At 37.2% G+C, this 7,634-nt stretch overlaps 1 protein-coding gene across 1 annotated transcript in view; it reads right to left on the bottom strand.

Annotated features, from left to right (window-relative positions):
* The window catches only part of TMEM144 (transmembrane protein 144), a 52,912-nt gene extending 47,819 nt beyond the window's left edge, over positions 1-5,093 (bottom strand). Inside the window, exon 1 of the mRNA XM_064383788.1 lies at positions 5,076-5,093. The gene's annotated coding sequence lies outside the window, so the exon portion shown is untranslated. The remainder of the gene's footprint in view (positions 1-5,075) is intronic.
* Positions 5,094-7,634: the final 2,541 nt, after the last annotated feature.

Genomic DNA, 7,634 nt, shown 5'->3' on the forward strand with positions numbered 1-7,634 from the left:
GATTCAGATATGGCCGGGGCTGGAAATTTAAATAGATATCTAGGGATCTAATAATTGTGGACAACTTTCTAAAATTCATAACAGACATCAAACCATAGATGTGGGAAGATCGGATGACACCAAGCAAGATGATAAAAAAAAAACAACAAAAAAACGACATGTAGGCATATTGTATACAAATTTTGGGATATTAGATAAAGAGAAAAAAGTTGAAAGGAGTCAGGAAAAACTATCACTTTACTTACAGAGGAACAAGGATGAGAATTACATCTGACTTCTCAGAAACCATGCAAGCAAGAAGAGAGTAGGAGTGAACTATTTAGAGTGTTGAAAGAAAAATCCACTAACCTAGAATTCTGTACCTAGTCTATCCTTTAAAAATGAGAGGAAAATAAAAACTTCCTCAGATAAGCAAAAACTGAGGAAATTTGTTACCAGTAGACTCACCTTGGAAGAAATGTTAAAATAAATTATTTAGAGAGCAAAAAACGATACATATCAGAAATTTGAATTAACATGAAGGAAGAACATTAGAAGTGCAATAAATGAAGGTAAAACTTAAATCTTTTATTTTTTCTTATTGTTAATTGATCTAATGGATAATTGTTCAAAGTAATAATATCAGTAATATATTGGGTGATTTTAATTTATCAATAAATGGAATACATAATAGCAATGCTTTAAGGAACAGGAGAGAGGCACTAGGAATAATGTTTTGTACAGTAACTGCACTACATGTGAAATGGTATCGTGTTATTGAAAAGTGGACTTAGTTGTAAATGTATACTGCAAACTCTAGGGTAATTTCTAAAAATATGTTTTTAAGTATAATTGATACCCTCAGAGAGGAGAGAAAATAGAATTATATAAAATGCTGAATTAAAACTAGAAAAGGTAGCAAAAGAGGTGTATTAGTCTATTTTCACACTGCTCTAAAGATATTACCTGAGGCTGGGCAATTTATAAAGGAAAGAGGTTTAATTGACTCATGGTTCTGCATGGCTAGGGAGGCCTCAGGAAACTTACAATCATGGCAGAGAGCAAAGGAGAAGCAAAGGCACGTCATACATGGCAGCAGGCGAGAGGAAGAGAAAGGGGAAGAGCCCCTTATAAAACCATAAGATCTCTTGAGAACTCACTCACTATCATGAGAACAGCATGTGGGAAACCACCCGCCATGACACAAGCACCTCCCACCAAGTCCCTCCCTCAACAGGTGGGGATCATGGGGATTACAGTTCCAGGTGAGATTTGGATGGGGGCACAGAGCCAAACCATATCAAGAAGGGAGGACAAAAAAGGGAAACAATTACAAGGGCAACAAACAGGAAACAATTAATATATGGGAGACAGTAATTCAACTCTATCAAGAATCACTTTAAATATAAGTGGTCTGAACATACCAATTAAAAGACAAAGACTGACAAAATGAATAAAATACAGGCATCAACTCTATGTTGTTTACAAGAAATCCATGTTATTTATAAAGACACATATTAAAAGGAAGGGAGAAAGATATATTTTTCTTTTCTTTAACCTTTGAAATAGGGTCTCACTCTATCACACAGGCAGGAGTGCAGTGGGACAATCATGGCTCACTGCAGTCTCGAACTCCTCAGCTCAAATGATCCTCCCACCTTAATCTCTTGAGTAGGTGGGACTGCAGGTATGCGTCACCACAACAAGCTAATTTTTAATTTTTTGTAGAGAGGAGGTCTTGCTATGTTGCCCGGGCTGGTCTTGAACTCCTGAACTCAAGAAATCCTCCTGCTTCAGTATCCCAAAGTGCTGAGATTACAGCATGAGCCACCATGCCCAGCAAGATACACTTTTCTAACATTAATCGAAGGAAAGCTAGAATAAATATTTTAATTTCAGACAAAGCAAACTTCAGACAAGGAAATTACTAGGAATAAAGAAGGCCATTACATAATGATAGAGGGGCCAACTCTCCAATAAGACCTAACAATCCTGTGTGTGCACCTCACAACAGAGTGTCAAAATACATGAGACAAAAACTGGAAAAACTGCAAAGAGAAATAGACACAAATAGACTATTGCAGTTGGGGTCTTCAACATTTCTCTATCAGTAATTGCCAAATCGAACAGGCAGAAAATAAATAAGAATATAATAGAAGTGAACAGTTCCATCATCACCTGGGTTTAACTGAGTTATATCTCATCCAACCGCAGCAAAATGCACATTCTTCTCAAGCTCGTATAGAACATTGACCTAGATATACTACATTTGGGGTCTTTTACATGTGTCAGAACCCGTAGAGCTATGCAACATACAGAGTGCACTCTAATGTAAACAATGGACTTTAGTTCATAATAATGTACCAATATTGGTTCATCAATTGTAAGAAATGTACAGATGCAGATGTTACTAATAGGGAAACTGTGAGAGATAGGGGTTATATGGGAACCCTGCTCCTAACTGCTCGATTTTTTTCATAAATCTAACACTGCTCTGAAAATGTTATTATTTTAAATTTGTGATTATTTTATGGCAGTTAAACTATTTTCTCAGCCCCCTAAATGATCTCATCATATTTACATATATATTTATATATTTATTATTGCATATATTAATATGTAATATAAATATATTTATTATTTGTTAAATACACAAATGCATTTATTAAATATGTATTTAATTATAGATCGACATATTAAATATTAAATATATTAATGTAGAATATATATTAAATATATATTTAAATACAATGAGATTATTGATGGGGTTGGTTTAATTCACCAGGCTGAGAAATATAAAATATATATTCAATATATATTTATTATATATTATGTATATTTAGATATTATGAAATAATTGTTGAGGTTGATAATTGATAATTAATATATATTTGCTCCTTTATTTAAATGTATATTTAATTCATTTGACTATCTTTTTAAGCGTTCACCAAATATAAAGAAATCTACTGTCAAGTGGTATTTTATTCAGGTCTATAGAATCAAAACCAATACCAATATTTTCCATATTTAATCTCTGAAAACCTGTTTACCTTTTTATAATCTTTTGGGATGTTTGGGTGTGGGAACTTTAAAAAATCTAGGCTACTTCTCCTCCTTCCCCCAGTTACTAAATGATCCTACAGGCTGAGTGTATCTGGTCCTCATTTTGAGGATCTCTGTGTATAATGAGAAATGATGACTGGTGAAGGCAGAAAAAAACCTGCTGATTCATTGAGAACCCTTCCTCTGTTTTTTGAAAAAGGAGAAGAAATCAATTTAATACATAATATTCAAGTAGAGTTTTATTATATCATAGAAGCAAAAAAAAATTTTCAAGAATAATCTGAAATTAGGAAAAATATGTCATTTTACTGAGAAATAATGATGCTGTATTGAAATAAATGTTCCTCTCCTGATCCAAAGCCTATTTTTCATGTAAAATGTTTTACAATAAGAATAACCCAGGTCTGGCACAGTGGCTCATGCCTGTAATCCCAGAACTTTGGGAAACCGAGGTGGATGGATTACTGGAGGTCAGGAGTTCAAGACCAGCCTGACTAACATGGTGAAACTCCGTGTCTACTAAAAATACAAAAAATTAGCTGAGTGTTGTGGTGGCACCTGTAATCCCAGCTACTCAGGAGGCTGAGGCAGGAGAATTGCTTGAACCTGGGAGGTGAGCTGAGATTGTGCCACTGCACTCCAGCCTGGGTGACAGAGTGAGACTCTTATCTCAAAAAAAAAAAAAAAAAAACCCTAAAAAATAATAAAAACATTACCTTTTGTTGATTTTAAAAGGAGAGTTCACAAAAATTAAAGCTTTGTTCCTTAAAAAGTTTATAATTCTGTAACTATAAAAAACTGAATCAAAGATACTTTTAATAATCTATTATGAACTTAAGAAAACACTAACATCACTTACTTATATTTCTATTTGTAATCTACTTAATTTCATAAAGTCTTTGAGGCAATATACAATCAAAACAATAAAATAATAGGAACAAAGGAAAAACCTAGGAACTTAAGAAAGTCAAGATGAAACAAAACAGAGTTTAGACGCCAAGAGCACCTATAGTTACTATAGGTGACTTTCAAATTTGGTCTGAGTTTCACAAGGAAAAAGGGCAGACAGTGGGTTAGGATAGCTTCCTATTTAACTGCTATTTTTGTGAGACAGTTCTTCAGGAAAGAAAAGGTTTTTCTAATAGTAAATTTTAGAAGTGGCTAAAGTGGGGGTAGTTCTAAAGATAAAGATAAATCAAAAGATTTATCTTTGAGGCATTTTTAAAGGTACTATTACACTTTCATACTCTTAACACTGGTGTATTCATTTGACAAATTTTATGGAGTGCCTACTGAAAATCAGATGCTCTTTTAGACACTGGGAACAGACAAAAACCCTTGCACCAACTTAGCATACATCCAAGTAAGGGAAACCAGATAATAGACAACATATATGGTATATGAAATAGTGATACGTGCTAAGGAAAAAAAAATTAAGGAGATAAGACTAGAGACGTGTGTGTGTGTGTGTGTGTGTGTGTGTGTGTGTTGGGTTTGTGGGTATTCCATTTTAAGAAAGGAAGTCCTCACTGAGAGGAAGACATTTGAGAGAAGGCCTGGAGGATGGGGTGGGAGTGGGAACAGAGTTGCCAGTACAGAGGCCCTGAGGCAGATTTGAGGAAGGGCAAAGAAGTCACTCTAGCTGGAGTTGAGGTGGTAAGAAGGCTAGTGGTAGAAAATAGAGTTAGAGGTAATGGGGGGTGGAAAGAATGTGAGGGTCCTCATGGGCCTTATGGACTTTGAATATGTCTCTGAGAGAAATGGGGAACCTCTGAAGTGTTTTGATCACAGAAGGTGTATTAGTCATCTGGTACTGCGTAACAAATACAGCCACCCAAAATGTAGTGGCTTAAGAGAACACTAAACAAGTATTATCTCTCACAGTTTCTGTGGATCAATAACTTGGGAGCAGCTCCAGCAGGGCTTCCTACTCGGGTTTCTCATCAGGTTGCAGTCAGAGGTGGGCTAGGGCTCTGGCCACCTGGAGAGGTGGTTAGGTCTAGGGGAGTCCACCCCCCGGGGGGCTTACTCACATGACTGACAAATTGGCTGTAGCTCATGGTGCGAGACCTCAGGCCTTCTTGACACGGGCCTCACCACAGCACTGCTTGTCTCACAGAATGTTGCTGGCTTTCCACAGAGTGAGAGATCCAAGAGGGTGGCAGTGTCCTTGTCCTCTATGACCTGGCGTCTGAAGTCACACATCATTCCTCCTGCAGTGTTCTATTAGTCACAGGGTTCATCCCTGATTTACTGTGAAAGTAGATTGTATCATGGCGTGAATACCAGGAGGTGGGGATCACTGGGGGCCATCCTAGAGGCTGACCCAGGCAGAATAAAGGAGATAATTACTGGGACAATGTCCCTCCATAGGCACGAGTATACGGAATTTAGTGCAAAAGGAGAGGAAATAGCCTTTGTTAGCGACACAGAGGAGTCTTTGATAGTAACAGTATATAGGTGCAGTTAGAGGAAGGTAGGAAGATCTCATGCTGGGGGCTGTTGCACATTCTCATCTAATTTTTTCCCTGTTTCTCAGTGAAATAGGAAACAAGATCATAGGTCAAGAGTGAGGTTCGGGAAGAACGTGTTTGTTAGAGTTTCATCCAGTATTCCAAGTTTTTCACTATCTTTTAAGTGATGCAGTGGTCATTGCCCCTAACCCTTGTTTGGTCATATTATAAAGGGAGGAAAAAGGTCTATTTTTGATCATTGTTCTATTGTAAGAAGCACAGCCTGAGCTTTAGCAAAGTGAAAAAACCCAACTCTGTGTATGTGTGTGTGTGTATATATATATATATATATATATATATATATATATATATTTCATTTTAAGGACAGTATTTTTTCTTTTTAATTTCAAGAACTTTTGTTTATAGCATAGAAAGTTTTATGCTATAAGCATCTTTTGGTGCAATTAGACTACTTTGTTACTTTAGCTTATGGAATAGAGTAAGATACAAATAACATTTGCTTAAAGAAGACATTTAAAAAATAAGTTATGGCCGGGCGCGGTGGCTCACGCCTGTAATCCCAGCACTTTGGGAGGCCGAGGAGGGTGGATCACGAGGTCAAGAGATCGAGACCATCCTGGTCAACATGGTGAAACCCCATCTCTACTAAAAATACAAAAAATTAGCTGGGAATAGTGGTGTGTGTCTGTAATCCCAGCTACTCAGGAGGCTGAGGCAGGAGAATTGCCTGAACACAGGAGGTGGAGGTTGTGGTGAGCCGAGATCATGCCATTGCACTCCAGCCTGGGTAACAAGAGCAAAACTGTCTCAAAAAAAAAAAAAAAAAAAGGTATGGTTTGTCCTAGCCTAATCAGCCTAAAACCACCAGGGACAACCTGTAAACAGACCAATGAAGTCAAGTTTACTGACTCATTGCAGTGTGGTGACTGCACAACAGAGGAATTGTGAGATGTCTCATCAAACAAAGGAAAATGTAGAGTTAACACAGGATTTTGCTGAAGGGTGGAATTTAGGTGCAGTGTAAATGAAGTGATGCTTTATGGGCGCTAAGCAAAGTGTGGTGGTGTATAAAAGACGTCAGCTTCAGCTCTGTACTGTGAAATGGACCTATGGTCCTTGTCTCAGTCCATTTTGTGTTGCTATAAAGGAATATTTGAGGTTGGTCAATCTATAAGAAAAAGAGGTTTATTTGGCTCACTGTTCTGCAGGCTGCACAGGAAGCATGGCATCAGCATCTGGAACTGGTGAGAGGCTCAGGCTGCTTCCACTCATGGCGGAAGGTGAGGGAAGGTGTTGTGTGCAGAGATCATATGGTGAGAGAGAAGGCAAGGAGGGAGGAGTGACGTGCCAGGCTCTATTTAACAACTAGCTCTCTTGAGAACAAATAGAGCAAGAACTCACTCACTGCTCCCTACCCCAGGGAGGGCATTAATCTATTAATGAGGGATCCATCCTGATAACCGAAACACCTCCCATTAGGCTACAGCTCCAACACATTGGTTTGGAGGAGACAAACATTCAAACCATAGCAGTCCTGTTTTCTTGGAAATGAAGTCAAAATAGATGTCAAATGTTGTGTCCTGAGACCCATTCTCTGAAGCTCTGCACAGGGGCTGTAAATCAAGGCTTCACTGATCACAATGACTTAACTCCTCCAGATAAGAGTGAGATGTTTCATTCCTATTGCAATAATTTTCAACAGCAATGCATCTGATATTCTATGATTTCAGAGAATAAAATTTCTCAGCAAGTAAGCATTAGTCCCTCTAAGAACTAAGTTTTTAAAGGATTCTATGGCTACAATATGTATTTCAGAAAAATATTGTTTTCTGATAAATTTGCACCTAGTTTTATCTGCAGTTCTGATTCTGGACTGATGAATGTCAAGGACATTGCTTTCTCGGTCCAAGTAATTTTCTCAGATTGTATTCTGTAACTTACTATTATTCTAAACATTGATGAATAAGTTACTGTCCCTTCCTAGGTAATCTGAGTCAAGACACAGACTCAGTGTGTATTTCACATTTTAAATTTATATTTCATACTTGTATTTGTATTTCATATTTTAAATTTATAATATAAGGCGGTTGGAAGAAGTCTTCAACAGAGTATGTATAT

The sequence above is a fragment of the Aotus nancymaae genome, unplaced genomic scaffold, assembly GCF_030222135.1.
Source record: "Aotus nancymaae isolate 86718 unplaced genomic scaffold, 86718_ANA_hifiasm-v0.15.2.pri h1tg000033l, whole genome shotgun sequence".
In the NCBI taxonomy this organism is placed as follows: domain Eukaryota; kingdom Metazoa; phylum Chordata; class Mammalia; order Primates; family Aotidae; genus Aotus; species Aotus nancymaae.